The sequence below is a fragment of the Phyllostomus hastatus genome, unplaced genomic scaffold, assembly GCF_019186645.2.
Source record: "Phyllostomus hastatus isolate PE091 unplaced genomic scaffold, TTU_PhHast_1.1 phas_scaffold_21, whole genome shotgun sequence".
Taxonomy (NCBI): Eukaryota; Metazoa; Chordata; class Mammalia; order Chiroptera; family Phyllostomidae; genus Phyllostomus; species Phyllostomus hastatus.
This window is the reverse complement of record NW_025334017.1, coordinates 13,836,180-13,861,617: the sequence shown is the minus strand read 5'-3', so window position 1 is coordinate 13,861,617 and position 25,438 is coordinate 13,836,180. Positions and strand designations below refer to the sequence as shown.

At 36.1% G+C, this 25,438-nt stretch overlaps 1 protein-coding gene and 1 pseudogene across 7 annotated transcripts in view; one reads left to right on the top strand and one right to left on the bottom strand.

The window, feature by feature from the left end:
- NCOA2 (nuclear receptor coactivator 2) overlaps positions 1 to 25,438 on the top strand; it is a 284,205-nt gene that overhangs the window by 35,999 nt on the left and 222,768 nt on the right. Inside the window, exon 2 of one of the 7 annotated variants that reach the window (XM_045860743.1) lies at positions 11,105 to 11,138. The exons of the other annotated variants lie outside the window; for them this stretch is intronic. The gene's annotated coding sequence lies outside the window, so the exon portion shown is untranslated. The remainder of the gene's footprint in view (positions 1 to 11,104; positions 11,139 to 25,438) is intronic. 7 annotated transcript variants of the gene reach the window in all.
- Positions 8,433 to 8,888, bottom strand: LOC123832899 (annotated as a pseudogene).

Sequence of the window (25,438 nt, the reverse complement as noted above, 5' to 3'; positions counted from 1 at the left end):
GTTGCTTTTTGATCAATAAATGGCATGAAACAATTGTATATTGGTATGGGAAAAAATGGACCTTGTTCTCTTGACTTTTTCCTCATAAATGCATCAAATTTCATTTGAAATGGCTCATGGCCCTAAATATAAAAGCTAAAAGTATAAAAGCATTAGAAGAAAACAGGACAAAATCTTCCTAACTTTGGGATAGGCAAGTTACTTCTTTAGAGCACAAAAAGCACTATATTGTAAAAGAAAAAACATTGATAAATTGGACTTCATCAAAACCAAAACCATCTGCTCTTCTAAAGAAACTGTTAAGAAAATGAAAAGGCAAGCCACAGACTGGGAGAAGATATTCACAATACAAAGGACTTGTGTCAAGAATATATAAAGAACTCTTGAGATGTAACTTGAGTTACAACTTAACAAAAGTGTTACAGAAATCAACCCTATTTTTCAAATGTTCAAAAGACTAGATACTTCACAAAACATAAGTATGCAAATGGCCAATCAGTACATGAAAAGATTCTCAATATCATAAACCATCAGGGAAATGCAAATTAAAACCACAATGAAATAGAATAGCTAAGTTTAAAAAAACCCCCGACAATACAAAGTATAGGGGAGAGTGTGAAGCAGACTGGATCTCACTCTGCTGGTAGGAGTGTCAGCTGTACTACCACTTTGGAAAACAAATCAGCAGTTTCTTAGAAAGCTTCTTGTGAAGTTTAGCATATTTACCATATTACTCACCATTTATCCAAGAGGAATGTAAGCACATGACCACAAAAAGACAATGTGAATGTTCCCAAACTAGGAAAAACCCAAATGTCCATCAACAGGTTGAATAGATGGTAACATTCATGTAATAATGGGATACTATTCAGCAATAAAAAAGGACAAACTAGTGGTAAACGTAACAACTACATGGGTGGATCTTTAAAATGTTGTGCTGAACAAAAGAAGTGGGACACATACTATATGTTGCCATTTATATGAAGCTTTAGAACAGGAAAAACTAAGCTATACATAGTGATAGAAATCAGGTGAGTGATTGGCATGAGGTGGAGAATTGCCTGTAAAGGGTCATGAAGGAACTTTCTGGAGGGATGGAAGTGTTCTGTGTATTAATTGTTGTCACTTGTTTGTTAAAACTTATCAAACTACACATTTGTTGTGTACAGAATTGTACATATTGTATATTTCATAAAATATAAGCTTCATTGTAGCCATGCTTTTGGGTTTTTTTAATGACATTTCTATTTATTGATCTTAGAGAGAGAGAGGAAAGGAGAGAGAAACACCAATGCGCTGCCCCGCCATTGACTATATACTTTCCCTGGTTGACCCTTGCATGTGCCCTGACTGGGGTTTTGAACTCCCAGTCTTGGTGTAGCAGGAGGATGCTCCAACCAACTGACCTACCTGTCCAGGGCTATAGCCATGGTTTTGTATGCTTTTTTGAATGACAGAGGTGGTAGTACCCACAAGAAGAGTTAATTCTGTTCGCTTCCCCCTTGGTACCACACACATGGTGTAGGCTAAATCATAAAAGAGCATTTGTGGCACTTTGGAATAGAGGAGGATTGGGGGGTGGTTTCTTTTTGTGAGTTGCTCCTCTGGAGCTGCTGTGTGTGTGTGTGCTTAGTTCTGCATAACCTCTAACTGATCAAGGCACTTCTGAACACATGTTAAAATACTAAATTCTAATTTCTAAGTTAAATATAGTATTCCTTTTCTTTTCCAGTAACTGAGAAAACTTCAGTGGTGATTTTTGTTGGGGTAGATGACCTTTGAGCTTTTGTAGAGTTTTAGAACAGAATATGGTTTCCAGAAACACCGTTTTATGTTTTACTTGGAATTTTTTTTTTTTTTTTGTAAATCTGTAGGGTTTCAAAATGAATGGACCCCTTATGTCTGTTCTTTTTTTTTCTTGTTTTATTTTCCATCTTCATTAACTCAGTAATCTAGTTCACTAATATTGCCACTTTTTCTGATGGAATTTTTAACGTAATTTTTAGCCTAGTAAACATTTTTTCCCTGATACCTTGGGGTTAAAAAAATTGCATGTATATACATATACATTTGTGAAAATTGATTATTTTTAATTAAATGGGTTTACTTGTTAATATTAAAGGTATCTATTTTATTATCTACTAATGAAGTTGAAAAAACTTTCAGTTTTTAGAATATTTCTTTTAAGAGGTCCTGTGATGTTGGCCAGAAGTGGAGGGAATTTCCTTTTCAGGGTTTTGAGGAAATCAATCTAATGAATGTATTTTAAAAACTGCAGTAATTTTTATGTCCTCTTGGGACTAATGTGTTTCCCCAAGTGTAGTGTATTTGCGTTTATGTGGTTAAAAAACATACACAAAAAAACCCAACTCTACAAATTAGTAGTCACAGAGTTAACATTTTCATTGATAGCTAAGATAGTAAAATATCTATCCTTTTATCAGAATGCAGCAGTCTTAGAATAACGTCATTTGTTCAGCCTCAAGTAGATGAGATGCCATAGGAACTTAACTCCTGTTTTTGTCAATTAGCCTGTGGGAAAGTTAGTTTGGTTATACATCCTTTGGCTTAAAGCTGCAGAACTTGTTGACAGTGGTGAGGACTTACCATATTAAGAATTACTTTCTTAGTATCTTTATAAGTAAAATTCTTTTTTTTTCCTATAAAAATCAAGCTATGTTTTAAAAGAGGACTCCTAAACACTTGATGCCTCCATTTTAAGTGTATAAGAATCCTAGATTGTTCTATGCAATCCTGGACTTTATTTTTTATTAAATGTGGTGAAAAAAATCATAAAATTTACCATCTTAACCATTTTAAGTGTACAGTTTAGTAGTTCCAAGTATATTTACATTGTTGTACTTTATTTTTACCTGGTGCAATAAGGGTCATGTGAGTTTATTTAGATTTTTAAAAACTCTTTTAAATCATTAGACTATAGTTTTAAAAAGGTGATCCCCACACCATTTACTCCTGGTAAATTTTCTCCAGTTGTTTGTTGTCCTGTATTTTCTTTTTACCATGAGCTTCTCATAGTAACTTCTGTCCCCTTAGGGTACTTTGTCGTTTTCATTTCCCCCCTCTCTACAGTAGTTATTTCTTATACTCTGGTTTCTGTTCAGATCGTATAAATCTTTCGCCTTTTACAGTAGTTATTTCTTAGAAGCAAAGAATAAGCAATACAAAGAGAAGAGGCAGATAAATTGACCTTAAATCCATATTTTTCGTGTAAAAGTTTAGTCTTTTTTTCTCCAGAGGATTTGATCTTTTTGAGTGTGAAACACATTTCTTCGGATGCATCCAGGTGAAGTGTTTGTGGCTGAGAAACACAGTCATAATTTAATGATGGCATGTGGAAGAACATGGGCTAAGAAAGATTCAGTGTGCCATTTCTCCTGCTTCCTAAGTTATTCTTTCACTTGCCACAAATCCATTGTGGAAATGTATGAACAAATGTAGATCAAGAAAAAGTAAGGTTCTTTGGAAGTAGAATAGGTACTTAAGGAACTAGAACAAGTTTTTATATTGTAGTTACTACTCTTTAAGATATAATCGCCTCACACAAGTGGGAAATAATTTCTAGAGAGCTTCATGAAAGAAAGCCTGACATTTTGGCATGATATTCTGCATTTGTTTTCTCTTCATAGCTCTCCCTTCTTCTGTGTTTTTTAAAACATTCAGTTTATAATCCTGAAAAAAGGATGAATGAGGCAGTATTTTGCCTTTAACACTCTGTAGCTTCTTGTGTTATTTCTTAGGCAAGCTAAGAAGTATACTGTGCCTGGGACAGAAAGTACCTACTGGGTGTCCAGAACTTCACACAAGTTGTCTTGGTTAAACCTCACAATATTCCTAAGGAGTAGGTACTAACAGTCCCTGTTTATCCCCTGTACACATATATCCACCATTTGGAATGGTGGGCAATATCTCAGACTAATCATTGACAGAAACAGGGTTCAAAATCCTCCAGAAGCTGAAGGATTATGATAAAAATACTGTGCCTTCTGCTATGAGCTGGGGTCTCCTGCTTCCAGGGAGCAAGCAGTGAAACTCACTGTTGATCAATTGGGTCCATGCTACTCAGCATCATGTATTCACTATTCGGAAAACTAAACTCTGATATAGCACATTTCTCTGATCTGTTATGATGGGAGTAATTTTAGTACCATACTTAAGCCAGTTTTTATAGCACCATCAATAACAGCAAACTTTAAGAAAATACAAAATTCCAATTTAGGAAACCAGGCTAATCTGGACTGATATTCACTTTATATCAGCATATCTTAATTTTAGAAGAGAATCAGTTGTAGTACTGGCTTCCTTAAATGCATATCTTTCAAAGATGTTTAAACTATTTGAGTTACAAAAATTGAATGTATGTGGAATTTTTTCAGAATAAACAAGTGTGTCAAATGGACTGTGAGTTTCAAGTGAAATCTGTGTTTTGATAATAAAAATTACAAAGCATTTAAAATGTTAGTGAGATTTATTATTTTAGGCATGCTGTTAAATATGAAGAGATTAAACATAATGGGACGGAAATGGAAATTGTAGTGTAAAGAATATCACAAACCCTTTTTTTTCCTGTGTTTTTGAACTTGGATGTTATTTTGGAAAATGTTTCATGATTTTTACATGTTTAGTTTAGTAGCCATTATATCACAGATGCTAATTTTATTTTTGTGTGGTATATTTATTGGGTATATAAGCTAGGCCCTCCTACAGGGAGTGACAAAGCAAATTGCTCAATTTTGGGAGGAGTTAGTTACATTGACCAATTAATGATTCTAGTGTCAAAACTGTGAATCAGTATTTATTTCCTTTTGAGAGTGGTTTAGGACCAGTAATAACAACTGTCCTGATTTTGCCACATTAAGGGCATTTTTACACATAGTTTGTTACTGATACTTTAGAAATACAGGACAAGATTTTATTACATACTTAATCTGTTTTTATAAGGAAAATAAAGAGTTGATAAATTTCATTGATATAGATAAGCAGGTTATTTTATCCTCAGTAGTAGATTTTCTTGGACTTGAAAATCTAAATAATGCCTGTATTTCTCTACCTTATTTGATAATGTACCATTTTATTTTTTTGGCCTTTCACCTAATATGTCCCTCACTGCCCTTTCAGATTAAGCTTTCTAAAATACTACGTTTCATGCCTCCCTTAATTTTTCAACATCTTGTAATTGCCCGTTGGTTGAAGCTGTGGTTCAGTGAGTATATTTATAACTTCATTGCCATAAACACAAGCCTTATACTTTTGCCAAACTTCTTTAGCCAGTATTGACTGATCCTTGCTGGTAGCACTCTTAGCCTTTCTGCCCAACAAAATCCTATGCATGCTTTACAGCTTAGAAGGTTAAGCCTCATTTAACACTTCAGACCAAGCCAGCAAGCCTTTATTTCACATTTGATGAAATTGTTGCTGCTGTTCTCTCTGCCTTCCTTTTGGCATATAAGCTGTCATACTTTCCATTGTTAAAACATTAGTATTAAACTCTTAATTGTCTCACTTCCTGGCCTTCATTTGAAATCTTCCTGAGAGCTGAGGCCTGTGTCTTGTACTGCTGAATCTATTTTGAATTTATTTCTATAGCATCTACTTCTGTTTAACAGCATTTTGCACATAATAAAACTATAAAAAACACATAGAATTCATGAAGTCATAGGTTTTTAGAGCTAAAAGTATGGGTCAAATATCATTTATAGTTGAGAATATTGAGTCATAAGTATTGAATTTGGGGAGTGATATGTTTAAATCATGGTATGGCTTAGGCATATTTTATTGGTACCTGTGTTATTTCAGCAGGGTATTTATAATAGTTTTTCACTTCAGTTCTTTTTTTAAAAAATATCTTTAAAAATCCGTTTACATTTGTGATCATTTTACAGAGAGAATTTTCAAACACTTTGAATGGTACTACTTAATACTCAGAAACTGATTATCAAACATTTAAGTTGAGACTGTTTGTACCTGTGCACTGGTTTACACTAAAAGCTAGAGTACAGTGATTATTGGTCCTTCTGTGCAGTGACTCCCAAATCTATGTTATACTCTCAGCAGTCCTATTTATATGTGTTATTGGTGTAACTATTACTCTGTTGGTAGTCTTTTCACTATGTCTGGAAATGTAGTCCACCTCCTGGGGAACAAGGGAAAAAAATAGTAGTGCTTAATACCATTATTCCCACAGAGCTTCAGAAATTGGCACAAAAGTTTTCATGTTAACCTCACAAATGCTGTTATTTTGAATTTATTTCATTTCAAAACAGTATTCAGTACCTTTTAATGAAGTGCGGAAGCTGGAACAAGGTTAGCGTTACAGAAGAGAGATGAACTGGTTTTAGAAGTTTGTATTAAAGGAGTAGCTACGGTGAGGGGAAACCTGGGCTTCTAGTAACTTGCATTTATTTCTAAAAAAGAATCTTCCTTGTCACCCAAGGAGTTGGTGTGGTGTTTTGAAAGTTGTACGTCAAGCCAGACATGATTGGGTAGCTCGTCTAACCTGTTAGAACTACAGAAGGTTTCTCCTGTGCCGAATCAGTTACAGGAAGTTGTGTGTAGATGGAGAGTGTACTGAGCACTATTATTCTGCATGGACCTTTTGCCTTTATGAACTTTTAGTGCATGTAAGGGTTAAGGGTGTCCTTATCTCAGAGCTACAAGGTCCGAGTTTTGACCAGTATTCTGCCAAAGTGTATGAATTTTAGCCACCAGAGTTCTCCTGAGATCCCATCTTTGCTAAAATCAGAATTCTAGGAAAGAACAGCAAGCATTTAATAAGTACTCCAAGCTTCCAAGTAATTAAAGGGGAAAAAAATGGCTGCTTGCTTTTGTAGAGTGTTTTTCTTGCTTGTTTTTTGAATGTTATTTACAGACATGTACTCATGCAGGCAGTGGAAATATAACCCTGAACTGAGTGCATAGGAAAAAAGCCAACATAATGAAGAATTAGAACCTCATGATAGAAAAAACTCACTTGAAATTTTAGGTTGACAACTATCATTTTTAAACACGTACACACATTTTTTCCCCTCATCAAAGCCCTTGAGTATTGGACTAAATATTTTAGTCTTGAGCTCTTTCTTACTAAGTTGTGAGTAAGGCCATATTTGAGCCAGTTCACATGGAAACATTTAATATCCTTTATATTACTATTTGAGATAGTTTTTGTTAGAAATTATGCAGACCCTATGAATCCCATGTTCTAAATGCCCTCCTCCCCTGACTCTTTTACTATTTTAAAGATTTTATTTATTTATTTTTAGAGAGAAGGGAAGGAAAGGAGAAAGAGGGAGAGAAACATTGATGTGTGAGAGATACATCCATTGGTTGCCTCTTGCATGCCCTCAGCTGGGTGCCTGGCCCACAACCTAGGCATATGGTCTGACTGGGAATCAAACTGGTGACCTTTGGATTTGTAGGCTGGCACTCAAAACACTGAGCCACCCCGGCGAGGGCTCTTTTACCATTTTAGAGCAACCTCAAATCCTGAGACCTTACTTAGAAAAACATTTTTTTTTAATCTTCACCTGAAGACATTTTTTCATTGCTTTTAGAGAGAGAGGAAGGGGGAGAGAGGAACATGGATCACTTGCCTCCTGAATGCTCTCTGACTGGGGATCAAATCTGCAACCTGATATGTGCCCTGACTGGGAATTGAACCCGCAACCCTTAAGTTACGTGGTGGTGCTCCAACCAACTAAGCCATACCGGCCAGGCCTCAGACCTCACTTTAGATACCACTTTCCTGCTAGAACCTGATGAGGAGACAAGCACTGTGGTGGTTTGAGGGCTCATGGGATGTTTGGCATCGGCTTTGGTACAGCTGGGGCCTAAAATCCTTCTTGTGGCTTTTGAGGCTGGCAGTAAGGAGAATGTAGATGCTGGTAGAAAGAGAGGTGCATGGCTTCTGGCTTTCTTAGCTGTTGTTCAAACCCTTTTCCCTTATTAGGGGCAGACTGGAGTAGTTTATTCAGTGTTTGCTTGTTTACCTCTTCTTCCAGCCTCTCCCCCTCCATCTTTCATTAAAATGAATGGTGATTGTTAAGAGCCTTTCTACCTAATCATTTTACTGGGTAATATCTTTCCATGTCTTTTTATTTATCCTCTTTCATTGTTATATTTACTCATTTTTTCCACTTTGCTTTTCTTCCTTTCCATTTTGAAAGAAAAAAAAAACTTAAAAAAACTATTGTTGACACTATTTTAGATGACTTCATTTTCCTCCCCTTTGCCCACCTCCACCCAGTCCCTGGCCCCCCTGGCCATCACCACACTGTTGTCTGTTTCAAAAAAAATCCCTTTTATGTTCTCTGCCACTAGTAGTTGTTTCTGAAGGTTGAAAGAACATTGTTGTCTCTAGTGTGGAGCTCTTTTTTTTTTTTTATGTTAGTTCATGTGTTTTATTAACCCATATACAATTACTTGTCTTCGGGTTTGTTAAAGCAATAGGTCAGACGATATTTGCTACAATAATGTCTGTCAAACTGGCTGGTCATAAAACTCCAGCACCACATCCATCTGAAGGGCACTCCCAACGCAGGCGACTGATTTTGCCATTTTCATGCACTTTGTAGTATTTCAGGACAGCCAGCTTACCCTTCTTTCACGTGTGCTTATTCTTCTCAGGAGTCATGTAAGACTTCTTCCATTTCTTAGTACTACCATGAAGTCTCAACACGAGATGAAGAGTGGGCTCCTTTTGAATGTTATATTTAAACAAAGTACATTCATCTTCCATCAAAGATCAGTCTTTGCTGATCAAGAGGAATTCCTTCCTTATCCTGGATCTTGGCCTTTACATTTTCTTTTATATCTTAGAGTTCAGCCTTGGGACGGATGGTCTTTCCTGTAAGGTTTTTCATGAATATCTGCATCTTGGCAGAGATTCTGCCATAGATGGTGGATCGCAATGTGGAACTCGTGAAAGGCATTTTAAAAATGTTTATGTCTGATTTTGAAAAAGAGTAACATGGGAAAACATGAGCTTTCATTGTTAACATTCTAGAAGTCCATGATTTGAGGGTGTTTTCTGTGAAAGAATACTCTATGAGCTAAAAAAAGAATAATATGCTATATAGCCTGGTCCTGAATTAGAGGGTGTCTAAGCCACAGCCTGTGGGCTGTACGCAGCCCAGGATGGGGCTGTGAATGTAGACCAACACAAAGTTGTAAATTTACTTAATACCTTTTTTTTTTTTTGCTCATCAGTTTTCGTTAGTGTTTGTGTATTTATTTAATATGTGACCCAAGACAACTCTTCTTCCAGTGTGGCCCAGAGACACCAAAAGGTTGGACACCCCTGAATGATCAAAGACAGGAAAAAATAAAATAGGCTATATGGAGAGATTTCTTGTTTTCAGTAGAACAGGACTTCCTTCTTTGGACTTGTTCTTGACTGTGTTCAGCCTGTTTTATAAACTCACCTATGGTATAAGCGCTCTGTAAGCAGTCATTGGATTGAAGTGAATGTACTTGTCTGTACCAATAAGTATTATATGTTCCTGCTGGATGACTGTTTGCCTCAAATGAGATAAAGCATGTTAAAATACAAGGAAACTAGAAAGTGTGAGGCCAGCATAGATATTGCTAAATAACCACATCATTTAGCCTTTGTAACTGAAACCTGCCTAGAAGTGCAACATATACAATTGCCACCACATGGGAGTACACAAACTGAATGATCATCCCATATGCTGATGCACAGACTGCAAACAACAGCTCCATTTACTTCATAGAACCTTATGGCAGTTTATTGGATATTTGTTTGTTCCTTAAGTTCATTGCTATAAAATTGTTTAAGTATTTTTGGGAGATGGAATAATATAGGGGTCAGAAGACCTTAGGTTCTAGTATTAGACAATTTGGGTTTCAAGTTTAGCTCTTCCATGTGTAGTCCTGTGACAATAATCACCTGTGGAATTAGCATACTCACGTGGAAATTGTCATGTTCATTGTTTTTAGCTCACAAAGAGTATATAAAAAACAGCTATTATTAGCATTAGCATGGTTAAACTTCACCATTTATGGACTTAAGTATGTGTCATCTGATTTAATTCTCCAAGGTCCCTGGACTCTTAAATATTTTGCTGTTTCCAATCTGCTGTATTTTCTCTCCAAAAAATTATAATTTTTCTTAAAAAGTTAGAAATGCTGTTATCTTCAAACTAAAGTTGACTAAAAACATTTTTCCCAAGTATTTTATGGTTTTTGCTTATACTGCTTCTTCCTCTCCTCCTTTTTCTGTGTACTGTTTGAGGAATGAGTTTTGTAAGTTTGCTTTCAGATTATCCTAAATGTAAAACTTGAAAGTTTTAAGTGATAACTGATAACCTTTTTTTCTAGTGCTCTGGAATTGGCAACTAAGATAATGTTCTCTCCATCTTATTTTTTTCTGGTAATAGCCTTTAGTCACATCTACTTTCAGTCCTTGTCTTTCTGTCTGGAGTGAGCCCCATGCAGCAACACCTTCCTCTTTACCATTTTTTGCTGTTCTCTGAGTCTTCTTTATTTATGCTTTTTCATTGTTGTGCCCAACAGTTCTGCTTATATTCAAGTGATGGGAAAAATAGTTTTATAATCAGGTAAAGAGTGTTTTTTTCCAGCTGACTCCTCATGATGGCCAGCCTTTTCTTGACTTTAATTAACATGCACTACAATCTATTTTTAAGATGTATGGTTCTGTGTTTTGACAAAGGTACATAATCAAACGTATACAGACAAATAATAGTTATGTAACCACTGTATATAGAACAGTTCTATTACCTGCCCCCCACATTTTACTGTTTCATTTTTGCCAATCCCAGCCATTACTCTTAGCCCCTCATAGGCACTGATCTGTTTCTATAGTTTTACCTTTTCTACTGTCATGTAAACGGAATCACATGGCCTTGTGAGTTGGCTGTTGCGTGTATCAGTATTTTATTCTTTCTTATTGCTGGTAGTATCTCATAGTGTGGTTGTACCACAGTTTATTTAACCATTCATCAGTTAAAGAATGCTTGGGTTGTTTCCAGGTTCTGGCAATTTTTAATAAAGTTGTTATAAAATTGTGGCTACAGATTGTATGAACTTAAATTTTCATGTCTTATAGATAAATATCCAGGAGTGGGATTGCTAGTTGGGAGGTAAGTTTAAATTTGTTCACTTTTAAACTTAGCTTGTTAAACTATAAGAAACCAAATAATTTTCCAAAATGACTATACCAAGTCATTCCAAAATGACTTAAATTTTTTGCCTGTTTTAAAAAATTGGTTTGTTAGTGTTGAGTTTTGAGAGTTCTTTTTTTTTTTTTTTAAGATTTTATTTATTTATTTTTAGAGAGGGAAGGGAGGGAGATAGAGAGAGAGAGAGAAATATCAATGTGTGGTTGCTGGGGGTCTTGGCCTGCAACCCAGAGATGTACTCTGACTGGGAATCGAACCTGTGACACTTTGGTTTGCAGCCCGCACTCAATACACTAAGCTATGCCAGCCAGGGCATAAGAGAGTTCTTTATATTATACTGCATATTCTGGTAAGGAGTCTTTTATGAGATATATTTATTTGTAAATACTTCCATGGTGTAGTTTGTCTTTTCATTTATCAGTTTTTCTTTGATGGATTGTTCTGAGCATTGATTTTGATTTCATACTACACCAGAAGTAAAAAAGTTTTAAAAGAAGAGCATCTCAGTATGCCATGTGCATTAGTGTACAGGCATGGTTTTCATTATCCTGTTTTCTTGTTTTCCTATTTGACTTTGCCCTTCCTTCTCCCCCCCTCCCTACCCCCTGCTCCAACTCCACACACACTTATTTATTTTTAAATTAGGTCCTTTAGGACAATACAGTAAATGTCTGGGCTCAAAAAAATCAATCTTGTCACACTTATGTTTAAGGGACTTTGAAACAGTGCAGCTGTATAGGGGAAATGAATTCTGTTCTCTGTCAAACTTGTAAAGAATTGCTTGTTTTAACAGCTACTGAAGATAGAAGCATTTATACCATGGCCATATAGTTTGTCAAAACTGGATATGTTCCTATGTTTAAAATATTTGGGATTTTCCAAAACTTACCATTTCCTCTTGATCCTTCCTAAGGAAGGCTTGGTTTCTGATTACTGTTAACCCCTACTTCACTGTTAAAATTCCTCTGAGCAGACTAAAAATATTTTCTCCATTTAGATAAACTACTGAACCTTGTACGTGTTGACATTCCATTTGCAAATGGTGGACGTTTATGTATTTGTATTAGGAAAAATGTATTTACATATAATTGGATGATTCCAGATTTCTGTATTAATGGAATAGGCTGGTTTTTAAGGTCTGTTAAAATAGATTTTCAGGGAAGGCTGAAGAAAACAGCATATTGTATTTGTTTTTGAACTAATGATATGAGATAGTTAAGATAAAAGGGTCCAATTTTTTCTCATTGAAGAGCTAGAATTTATATAAACATGTGAAATGAATTAGAATTTTATAAACATAATTTAATTTTCTACTCAGTCATTTTCAGATAGCTACAGTTTTCATTATAAATGCATTCTCTGTAGAGACATAGTTTTGTTATGAAGAAGCTATTGTTAAACACTGATAAGAGATTATGATCAGGGTCATTTTATTTAACAATGCAGTTACTATCAAGGGTGGCTTTGGGTATAGAGTTTTAATTATGTCTTAATTTTTTTAAAAAATAAGAGGAAATATTTCAGTCCTTTGATAACATGGAAATGAATGATTTTGTGTTAACCTTGCCTTTTAAACAGGTGTATTGCCAAGGAACCCTTTTGGGGGGATGAAATAACCATGAACATAAAATCTTCCATTGACCTCTTTTAAAGCCTCATGTTCTGTAATTAACTACCCTTTAAATAAAAGGGTTCTGTTTGTACTACTAATTAAATTCGTAGTTAAGACTTGTAGGACACCACTTAATTTACATGTTGTTTTGTCTTGGGACTTCAATCATTTGAAAGGTGATATGAAGGTATAAATAGGGAATTTTCATGAAAATGTACTAGAAAAATATGTGCTAAATTCTTAGATAAATAACTTATCTAAAAACTAAACATATGGCTGAAAGCAACAACTCAAAATATTTCCCTAGCTGCTTATTAGTGTGTTACTTTAGGCTGTTTGATTTATCATTGACACTGATTTGATTTTGCAGATGTTAAAAAGCACTAGTATTTGCTTGGTCATATCAGGTAGATTGGTTTATTTGGTGTAGGATTCTGATATACTATAAGTAAAAACTATTAACTGCATTTATTACAGTTAATTCAGAGTAGGAATAATTTTAACATGTATCATAAAATTTTTGTGTCCATTTCTCTTTCCTAAAGGATTCCAGCAAAATGTATTCCAATAAAATACAGTTTAGTCCAGGAAGAGAAAGAGGCATAGTAAGGGTGGAATTGGGAAAGAGGGGAAGTACAGTACTAGGCAAGATGAAGTGATCCACACATAAAAGAAAGTTCTAGGGCAGGGGTATGTGTGTTTGAAATAAGTACAGAATGATAAGCACAATGTTGATTAAACAAAAAGGTATTATTTATGTTAACAATGTTGTACAGCCATCACCTCTATCTAGTTTTAACAACATGAAGTCTTCAGTCCATGAACATGGGATGTCTTTCCATTTGTTTAGGTTTTCTTCTAATTCATTAAGTAGTGTTTTGTAGTTTTCAGTGTACATATCTTTCACCATATTGGTTAAATTTCTTAGGTATTTTGTTTTGAATACTGTTGTAATGGGATTATTGTAAAATTTCCTTTTTGGATTGTTCATTTTGGTGGTATAAAGAAACACGACTGTTTTTTTGTGTCTTGATCTTGGGTCCTGGTAGAAGAGACATTTAAAATAAAATTTGAAGGGTATGATTTAATATCCACATAAATGTGGGAGAAGTATATTTTAAGCACAGGAAGCTCACTGAGCAAGCATTTATTAAAGTACCTCGTGTATGGGTAGTAGGGGAAACAAAGAAGAACTATATTAGGGGAAGAAAGCATATATAACTCAAAAAGAAAACATGAAACAGTGAAGTATAGGAAGAGAACAAAGAAAAAAATGACTCTAATCCAGATTTAATGATGTTTCCTGTTTTGTGGAAAAAAAAACAAAAAACAAAACAAAAACAAAAAACAAGCCTTTGTAGTCAGGCCATCAAATATTTGATTGGTTAAATGAAGTTCCTCAAAAGTTGGCAAGGCATTGTAGAAATGTAAGATGAAGTTATTTCTCCTATACTGTCAGTTTCTTTAATTATATCTAGTTAACATTTATGGAGTGCCTATTATGCACAGGACGTGATTCCAAGTATTTTAAATACACAATCTTATTTAATCCTTATGATGATTCCACAGTGCAGGTACCTATTTTATAGGTAAGAAAGTTAAAGAACTTGCCAGAAACTATATATTAGGGCAGGGCTGCTGGGATATAAGGAAAAATGTATGGAGTGATGGTAGATAAAACTTGTGAATTTGAGTCAGGCCCAGATTGTGAGTGGTTTTGAATATTAACGCAAAGGGCATAATTAGAATGCAGAAAGAATACATTTACTGAGTGCCTACTGTATGCCAGGCATATACCTGATCTCATCAAATCTTTACAGTTCCCATATTTGATAAAAATTGGTCGCATCCTTACTAACGAAACTCAGACATATTTTTCGTCTCCTTAAATCATGGTAGTAAATGTCAAAAAGAAACAAAAAGCCTGACCCCTTAAAATGTTCTCTATCTACTGTACTCTTCCTTATTCTTTCTTTTTGACAATTATTTTTACTCCTTTTTGCTTTTTGATCATGTGATGAAACTGTCATTCCTGATACACATGGCAATGGAAACAAGAATTTTGCTTGTGATTTATCAATATTTTATTGCATGGGAATTTGATTTCCTTCTTAGGGACAGATGATAAAAACAAGTTTTACAAAGAATTATTTCTCAATTTTTTTTCCTGCAAAATATTTGTGGCTACTTTCTTAAAAAAAGTCAAAATCCCAATTTTGCAAATGAATAAAAGATGTAAAAATTTTAGTTCTGCAAGAAGCTTATGGTTATTTGGCTAAATGAGAATAATTATGAACCTGTTTTTGTATGATGACATGATCTTTGCTATCTAATCACTTTCAACATTGCTTTGTTGACAATAAGTAGCCCAAACTGTGACTTACGAAGACAAGTAAACCACATCATTGTTCCTAGAGCTCACTTTGCCAGACAAGGTCAGATGTGTGTCAAAGATGCCAAGAATTCCCTAGGACTCTTCGACTTTATTTATTTATTTATTTATTTATTTATTTATTTATTTATTTATTTATTTATTTATTTATTATCTCTGTTTTTAAATTGAATTTATTGGGGTGGCTTTGGTTAAAATTATATAGGTTGCATAAGTGCAATATATTCATATATTACAGTTCTGTAATATATCATCTGTATATTGCATTGTTGTATTCAATACCCAAAGTCAAGTCTCCTTTTATCACCATTTATGCCCCCTTAACCTTCTAACCTCCTACACCCTCCTATATCCCCCTTTCCCTCTGGTCATCACCATACTGTTGTCTGTGTACATGAGTTTGTTGTTTTTTGCTTAGTCCTTTCACTGTTATCACCCAGCCACCCAATCGCCCTACCTTCTGACAGTTGTCAGTATGTATTCTGTATCTATGAGTCTGTTTCTATTTTGATTATTTTATTTTATTCATGAGATTCCATGTGTAAGTGAAATCATATGGTATTTGTCTTTCCCTGAAGAGGATATACTAAGTGAAATGAGGATAGTGTAAGCAGCCTCTACAACAACTTCAGGTGTTTCACTTAGTATAGTACTCTTTAGGTCCATCCATGTTCCCCCAAAAGGCAAGATACCCTTTTTTTATGACAAGGTGGTATTCCATTGTATAAATGTACCACAGCTTTTTTTATCTGTTCATCTACTGATGAGCACTTGGGCTGCTTCCAAATCTTGGCTATTGTAGACTACTGTAAGTAATGCTGCAATGAACATAGGGGTGTATGCAATCAACCCATTGTCCATATCTATGATTCTGATTGTATTCTGTTTGTGTGCTTCATTTGTTTTTTAGATTTAATTGTTGATAGATATATGTATTTATTGCCATTTTATTGTTCATAGTTTTGATCTTTTTGTGAAATAAGTCCCTTTAACATTTCATATAATAATGGTTTGGTGATGATGAACTCCTTCAGTTTTTTCTTGTCTGGGAAGCTGTTTATCTGCCTTTCGATTCTAAATGATAGCTTTGTTGGATAGCATAATCTTGGTTGTAGGTCCTTGCTTTCCATTACTATGAATATTCCTTGCCAATCCCTTCTAGCCTGCAAAATTTGTTTTGAGAAATCAGCTGACTGTCTTATGGAAAGTCCTTGTAGGTAACTAACTGCTTTTCTCTTGCTGCTTTTAAGATTCTCTCTTTATCTTTAATTTTGGCATTTTGATCACGATGTGTCTGGGTGTGGGCATCTTGCATCCATCTTGTTTGGGAGACTCTGTGCCTCCTGGACTTGCATGTCTATTTCCTTCACCAAATTAGGGAAGTTTTTTGTCCAATTTCCTGCTCTATCTCTTCTCCTTCTGCCATCCCAAATGATGCTAATGTTGGGACACTTGAAGTTGTTGTAGAGGCTGCTTACAATATCCTCAGTTTTTTGCGAGGGGAGATTTTTTTTCTTCTGTTCTGATTGGTTGTTTTTTGCTTCCTTATGTTTCAAATCATTGATTTGATTCTCCGCTTCATCCATTTTACTGTTGATTCCCTGGACACTGTTCTTTATTTCAATTAGTGTCTCCATTTTTAATTGGGTCATTTTTATACTATTGAGTATCCACTTAGTTCATTGAGCATCCTTATAACCTGAACTCTGCATCTGAAAGATTGCTTATCTCCATTTTGTTTAGCCCTTTTTCTGGAGTTCTGACCTATTGTTTCATTTGGGCCATGTTTTTTTGTCTCCTCATTTTGGCAGCTTGTGTTTCTGTGTATTAGGTTGAGCTGCTATGACTCCCTGTCTTGGTAACATGGAATTAATGTAGTAGGTGTCCTCTGGGGTCCAGTGGCACATCCTCCTCTATCATCCAAGCTGGGTATTCAAGGTGTGCCCTCCATTTAGGCTGAGTACACTCTCCTCTTGTATTTGAGCCTTGATTGCTGTTGGCAGCTCAATGGGAGGGATTTACCCAGGCCAGTCAGCTGCAGGGACTGGCTGTTAGCACCGACTACCAACCTCTGTCCTCTGTGGAGGATCAGCTGTGCAGGGGCCCACACCACAGAGCAGGGCTCACTTCAGCAGCGCTCTGATACCTGCTTGTGTTCTCTCTGGGGCCACTTGGCGTAATCTATAAAGTGATTTGCAGCTGGCTGCTTCTTGTGCTGGGCTAGGAGGTATCTTAGCCATAGTAGGTTGTGAACCAAGGCCAGCTACTGCTAGTGCCCAGCCTGGGGTTACTTAGTAAGGTACTGGGGCTCACTGTGGCCAGCTGATGCTTGTTTGAGAGGATTTTGGAAGATCAGAAACCTGTTCCAAGACAAGTTAACCGCTGGGGCAGCTGGAAGTTGGGTGGGGCAATGGAATCACCAGGGGAAGGACAAACAGCGTCAGCCAGACTGATGGAGTTTCAGATAAGGTGCCTGTTGTGCTAGGTGACTCTGTGGATGGAAGGCTCTGAGGAGGAGCAGTGGCCTCTGCTAGTAGTTCTGTCCTGGAGAAAGTTGACCCCCAACTGTTACCCTGATGCCAGACACTTCAGTTCTTCACTGTATGCCATTGGTGCCTTTTAAGCTACTACCCTGGTGCTGGAGCTCAGTGGAAGTTAGTCTGAGTAAGTCCTTGTGTGAGCCCTATAAGAGCAACTGCCTGGGAATCTAGTAGTTTCTTCTACTGACTCAGTCTCCACTGGTTTTTACAGCCAGAAGCCATGGGGCCTGATCTTCCTGGTACTGGAACCCTGGGATATGGAGGCTTGGTGTGGGGCTGGGACCTGTAACCCCTGAAATATCGTTCCTGCATTTTATTTGCCACATGTGAGTGTGAGACCAACCCATTCTGTGTCTATGCCTCTTCTACCAGTCTGGACTGGTGTGGTTTCTTGACTTCTGTGGTTGCAGGACCTCCATTCAATTCAATTTCTTCCAGTTCCGAGTGATGGCTGTCCTATAGTTTAGTTGTAATTTTGATGTGGTCATGTGAGGAAGTGAGCCGTGTTTACATGGGCTTTCATCTTGGAGGTACCTTCTTGGGTGAAATCACAGCCCTCTGGTCTGGGAATACAGTGGCAACACCAGCTTCTACACCACTCATCTCTGAGGACACACCACATGAGTTCAAGGCCTTTCCAGGAAACCTATAGCCTTTGTTTTAGAGTCTTTTTTGTCAGATATCAGTATTGCTACCCCAGCCTTTTTTTCCATTTTGATTTACATGAAATATTTTTATCCCTTTACTTTTAGTCTCTGTGTATCCTTTGTTCTTAGGATATGCTGTTGATTTTTATATCATTTTGTCTCACTGTCAACTAACAGGGAAACCATTTTGCTTTTAGTGACTTTGGCTTGTTGTAAAAGGTTAATTAGCAGAATATTGTGAACCACTTGCTTTTAGGAACAAAGCTATTTATTTGTAATTATTTAACACGGCTTTACTGTTGAAATATGTGGTATATGAAAATCTCTGGTTTTTAGTCTTCTCATTTGGACATTTCAAACATTGGAACATAACCTTCTGTGGCATTTTTGTTTTATTTTTTTAGGAGCACAGCTATTAGGGTATTGTGCTGATATAAGAGGGATTATTGTACTGTTTTTGTTTTGCTTGCTACGTGGACATGTATTGAGAGATTTAAGAGATCAATTTTTAAAAGGGGAGACAATGGCTATAAAACAATCTCCACAATTTTTCTAAATTCTAAGAAGGCACGTAAAAATGATTATTGTAATTGTGCTTTTAGTCAGAGAAGTGTGCAAATGCTGAGCTCTTGTGTAAAAATAGTTTCATTTAAATAATTGTGTTCCTCCATTTCTGCTGAAGTGGATATAATCATTCAGTCACACTCAGAGTCGCAGAATAGGTCAGCACACTTTGGTAAAAATTCTTCAGAATGGGGCTGGCAAATATAAGTTCACAGTCTGTATTTTACTGTTTATAATGTCCATAACAGATATTTCTAATTACTCATAGCTTCTCTGTGGAATTTTTGACATGCCCTTGGACGCTTTCTCAGCCCATGGCTTCAGGCAGTACGTATTTCGGAATTCCTATGTGACAGGATATCTGTTTGCATCTTTTATTGAATATAAGTTTCATGAGAGTAGTTTTCTCCTTTTTCATTTTATTCTTCCTTCTGTCTGTAATGATTAGAATACTGCCTTCCACAAAGTAGAGACTCAAATGTCAAAACAAGTAACTGAAGGGACAAATATCTGTCTTAGTGTGAGAAAGGCAGGCTGGAAAACTCTTTGTTTGTTTAAGGTCAGAATCTGTTCCCCTTTAGGTGGGTGTTTGTGTGTTTTTATTAGCTTAGGTCAATGCAGTCTGTCTTTGGCTTTGAAGTTTAATGCGTGTTCTTTATACTGAGTGTGGACGTGGGCCACACGTTTGGTTGACGCCTTATAGTAATGGAGATGCAAGTACATTTGATAGTCTTGATCAGTATTCATTTCCCAATATATAATAGCTTAATTTTGTTGAATTTGCTTTTAAAATATTATAGACAGTGTGCTAATTACTGTGATGTCAATGTGGATGAGACAGCTGACAAAGCAAATATTTGAGGACCAACATCTGTGCCAAAACACCTTTAATTACAGTAGGCTATAATCAGCCTAACTTTTCCCATAAATAAATTTGTTATATTGGAACTGTTGAAATATCTGAGATTAATAAACTATCAACTTTATTTTCAAAATCTGTGCTAAATGAAGAATAAAGATCTTTTTCCACTCTTAAGTTATATTATTTTTAAAGATTGCTGTTAGTCAAACATGTTTTTCATAAACTCTCAACATTAAGTAGATGCTTGTTTTTAAAATATTAAACTCTAATTGTTTTTATCTAAGAGATTGCAATGTTTTCTGGTGGATACCACAGTCAAGGAATTTTGTAATTGGAGTTTGGAAACATAGTGTTAAATTTACCAAAGATGGAGGAGGCCAGATGTCCTTAGCGCTTAAACTGTTGGAATAGGGCTGTGTCACATTTTAAAATATATTCTAGATTCCTGTATTATAAAATACAGTTACTCTGTGCTAGACAACATATTTACAAAGCATATCTTTTGAGGATTGTATGTGCCACTGCCTGTAAATGCACAGGTCATCTGAGTTTCCTCCTGCAACTACCTTTGAGAGAGTCTGTATGAGAAGGCCCAGGCTTCCAACTGATTTGTAGTTAAATATGAATTTTGTTCTTTCTTTGAGATAACTTATAGACATATCAAAACGTCAAAATACATAGTTACTAAATCAGATGTATGATTTGGTTTGAAAATATCACATGTCTATATGGTGATGATTTTTACAAAAAAAAACTAAGTCTTTTTTTTTTAAAAACATGCCCTGATTGTCTAAGACAAAAAGAAATGGACACATCCTCATATTATTTGTGATGCTCTGTAATGGATTTGAAATTACAGCTGAAACCTTTGTCATACCCTTGGGAAAGGGTAGATTGTGCAAATAAAGAGAGTGATTCCTTTTTTTAGAGGAGAAATGGTCTTCTTTTGCTGATTACAGCAACATGATGGAATCCAGAGCTAAAGTCTTGGCAGGAATTGTATGTAATTAAGGAGATTAAAAATGAAACTGTTTTTCAAGTAGTTCTATTGCTAAATTTTATTTACCATGTTTAATAGTTCATAAGGGGCAGTTTGTTTGTAAGGCATACCTAAAGCTCTTACTGAGAACACACAGGAAATCAATTAGAGGACAGTGTACAAGGATACATAGTCAAGTATACTTCAGTTGCGTAGGTCAGACCGTAATAATTACCTTAGAGTTTTAAATAAAAGAGGTTATCAAGGTTGGCCACTCTTATTGTTGGTGACTTTTGTAAGGTAAGGACAGTGTGTGGCATAGTCAACTTAAAGACATTTATGTCTTTAGTTAAATCACTGAATTCTCAAATCTAAACCTTTGGTTTTTTTCAGTGGGTTTCCATTTTTGAAATGGCTGTATCATGATTTTTTTTATTCCTGAGGTTTCTTGCATTCATTATGCTAAAAGAGATGGTTTAAGTTTCTTCAAACACAAGTTGCTTGGTTTTCCTAAATATGTTTCTTTAATGGTAATAGACTGTTACTATGATATGACTTTAAGCTTATTGCTATAGTTAATTTGTTAAAAAAAATTTTTAAGTAAAATTTTAGTTTGCATTAACTGTTGGGATCTAACAACCTAATGTTTTCAAATTAGGAAAACTTGAAGCTCTCAAAAGTAGTCCATTGTTAAGTATGAGAACATATTAAAGTGTAGGGCAATTTGAATGATCTGTTATAATACTACTAAACATAGTGGCTGTTGTAGATGCTTCTTTATAGATTTAGTGCTAAGAAGATGATTAATATGCGAGGCATTCTTCAGGAAAGTCTGGGAACAGCATATTGTTTTGCCATTGTACAACACTATGTTTACACACACCCAGCAGATAAATGCTACATGTTGCTCTGTTAAAAATAATGAAGTGTCTGGACACAGAGCAGTATATTATAAGTAGTTATTCATTAGAGCTACTAATACTGAGGAGGAGGATGTAGTTGAGGTTATTAAAATAATATCTTGGATAAATCCCTCAAATTCCATCATGCTAGAATTGAGGATGGGTTAAGAGGGCTTGTAGGAATTTTGTAGAGGCGTCAGCTCTAGGATAAATTAAAAACCCTTTTATAGAGAGTAAATCTGTGGAAATTAGTACTGCAAGATGGGATATGAATTGAAAAAATCATAAAAATTATATTCATAGATTATGCATAACAATAATATTTGAAAATTTTGAGATATTGAGAGTATATTTCTTCCATTTGAAAAGTGGCATGAAGTTGTTACTGAGTGTTAGACAGAATTCAGGGTTAATGGAATGCTGACCTGACTGCACATGCCGTCACTTTTCATGTTAAAACTCAGGAAGCAGGGTTGTCATGACTGGAGACCACCCAGAGTGTGTAGTGGGCCTCTTGATGCCCTTTATCAGGTTAAAGAAGTCTCCCTTCAGTACCTAGTTTGGTAATCATTGTTTTGTATTTTTTCTACTTTGCCTCTGGTGATAGGAGTCATGTAGTTTTGCTGATGCTGTTAGGGGATCTCAGGTAAAAATTCATTTTAATGATTACTATAGGCGTTTAGTTTTTTCTGAGGCTATTTTGATCATGTATATTTTTCTAGAATATTATTCATTGCTTGCAAATACTGGCATAAAGTTGTTGTTAGTATTCTTTTATTATTATTAAAAGTCTGCCATACCTACAGCTATAATTATGCTCTCCTTAGTTCTTTTTGCTGCTGTTTTTTTTTTTTTTGCTTGATTTTCTTGACATCATATTTTTAAAGTATGGACTTTACTCTTCAGTCATTATTGTACATCCAATGTAATGCTCACATATAACACACTCCTGATTAACTGCTGTTGGGCAGAGCATGAGTTTAGTTCTTTTCTGCCTCTGGTCAGTACTGTGCATCCATTGCAAGTTTTTCTACCCTTACCCTCATTCCCTCCAGGTAGGCATTTTCAAATATTTTTCCTCTCTTCTATGCACTTCTAATTAGTTATCTTATCCAATCCAAGGTTTTACCGATCAACTTTATTTCGATAGGTCCCAAATTTATTACCCTAACTAACCTTTCTTCTATGCTCTACACTGCTTACTTGACATTCCTCTCCAGGTAGCTTGTTTACACCTTCCATTCAGCACAACCAAAGTGAAACTCCTCATTTCCCTCCACCCAAACCAGTTTTTCCTCCAGTTTCCTGGTTTCTGTTAATTGGCACTGTCACTCACCCAGGCTCAACACATCAGTCATTTTGACTCTTCTCTGTTACCTTCTACATATGCTTGTCTCCTATACTCTGTGCAGCCTGCCTTTACATGGCTCACTGTACACGTGACAGCCCTTCGCATTCCCTCCATCACCACCTATACTCAGACCCTCAGCTCTTTGTGCCTGGGCTGTTGTGACAGCTCCCTGCCTTGTTGACTGAGTCCAGTTTACCTTCCACACTGAAATAAGATTAAACTTGCTCAAGCCTGGTAATCAGACTACTCTTTAAAGGCCCTGAGTTGCTTTGTTCTTCCCACAGCCTTTGCAAGTATGTACAAACTCCTTAGCTTTTTCAGTCCTCCATAGTAATGCCCAAATGTACCTGTCTTGTTTGCCTCTCCCTTACCACCTTACCCATACTGCATTCCAGCTCCAGTGTTCTGTCTACTCTGCTTTCTTGAGTTTCTTCTGCTCAACTGTTTGCTCTTTAAGGAATGCCCTTTCCCTCATCTCTGTCGGTGAAAGGAAGCTTACCAAGGGCAATTTCTTAACAGTTTTTGCTGGGTTCAGTAACCCACAAAATGCTTTTCTTGTTCTTTCTAGAGCACTCAATCTCATTTAGTATTATAGCCTTCTGTGTACTTGCCTAATAGATTGTAGTAAATAGACTATAAACTCGTAGTGGGTAGGAACTGTTTTTTGTTTTGTTTTTGTTTTTGTTTTGTTTTGTTTTAGCTTTTTCTATCAGCAGTTAGCACAGTCAGGAAGTACCAATTTAAAATAATAAGTGAAAAAAGGAAGAAAATACTGAAAGGGTTACAGCTGTTTATAGTTTCCTTCAGTGAAACTTCTTACACTCTCTTCCTAAGAAGTTGAACTGCCTTAGTGTGAACCAACCATGTAGAAGCACTAAACATAGCCTTTCCAGAGATGTGGCTGCAAGTGTACGTCACAGTCCTGGAGTGGCGGGTGCTGCCTTCATGGCACAATAAAGCTTCTGCTTGAAGGTTGCCCAGAGGCATCGTAGTAGACACTCTGGACTCATGCTTTAGCAGGGCTAGATTCTCTCTCCCTCTCCCAATTTCTTATAAGTGAAAGATTTCAACAACTCAAAATAATCTTGTAAATTTTAAGACAAAAGTTAATGCATGTGAATTCAATATGGATTTATACATGTAAGAAGTAAATTCCACTATCTTTGTCCCTTTATCTATAGAATGAAAGTGATCAAAAAGAAGAGATTAAATTTTGTCCACATTAAAGAAAACCATTTTAATTAGGCACATGAAATGTGAATCTGCCAGTATATTTTATAGGAATGGTATGGCAAATATTAAAATCACCTGCTTGTATAGTTGGACAATCACAATTAAGCTGTCCATTAACCTGTCAGCAAATTTAACTTAAACAATCCAACATAATAAAAGATTTGGGAATACAATGGACAGATGTATATAGGAATTATATTAACCTAACAGTTTGAGTACAGAGACAGACAGACTTGCTCACCCAGTCCTGGTTCTATAGCTTTCACTCCTTCCCACTTCCTGGCCTTCCACGGTATTTGCTGAGTTCTTAACGTGATCCGGGCACTGGGCTGGCAACCAGTGTGAATGATGAAGATCCAGAAGCTGCCCGCTTACAGCTTCTAGTCCAGTAGACCTCTTCAACATAGATATATATGATAAACAAAGGTTCCTACTTTGTAAAAAAAATTTCTTATGATACTGTTTAGTTTTTTAAAGGCAAAAGGCAGCTCATGTTCGGATGGATAGTGATTTCAACAATAATCAGAAATTTAAGTTTTAGCAGTATAAATATACTGTGCTCAGTGCAGACACAAACCTTAATCTGAGTCTGTTTCCTTATCTCTGTAAATAGGGCTGTTAGGAGAAATAATGAATGTTTAGCAAGCACTTGGCTACTGAGGCCCAGTGGCTGTACACAGTTATTTCAAAGCCATCCACCACGTCAGAATGGCAGGTGTAGTGGCCTGGGGAGAGCGAGGGCCAGAAAAGCAGGGTCTTTGAAGCTTTGAAGGAGATGTAGGTGAAAATGTTCTATGAAACATTTTATTATTAAACAAAGGTGGCCTTGTGTAGATTTCTATACATTTCAGAATGTCATAAGAAACCATATAAGTTTTGTTTATGAACACAGTTAAGTCAATTATTTCTTGATTAGAGTAGTGTACGTATATGTATAACATCCTAGATTCGGAGTCCCCTCAGTACAGGCAACAAGTGTCATTTCATAGCACAGCCAGCACTGTAGTTCTTTGTGTTTGGGTGTGAACCGTGGGAATGGAGAGTTGCAGTTTGTGTGGGGAAAAGATGGTGAGCGTGGGGCCTGGGTCTAACTGCTGTCTATCCTCAGCTCTGCCAGCTGTCCACGTGAACTTGAAGTCATCTTTTGCTCTACCCTTTGGCACTGTTTGACCTTAGGCA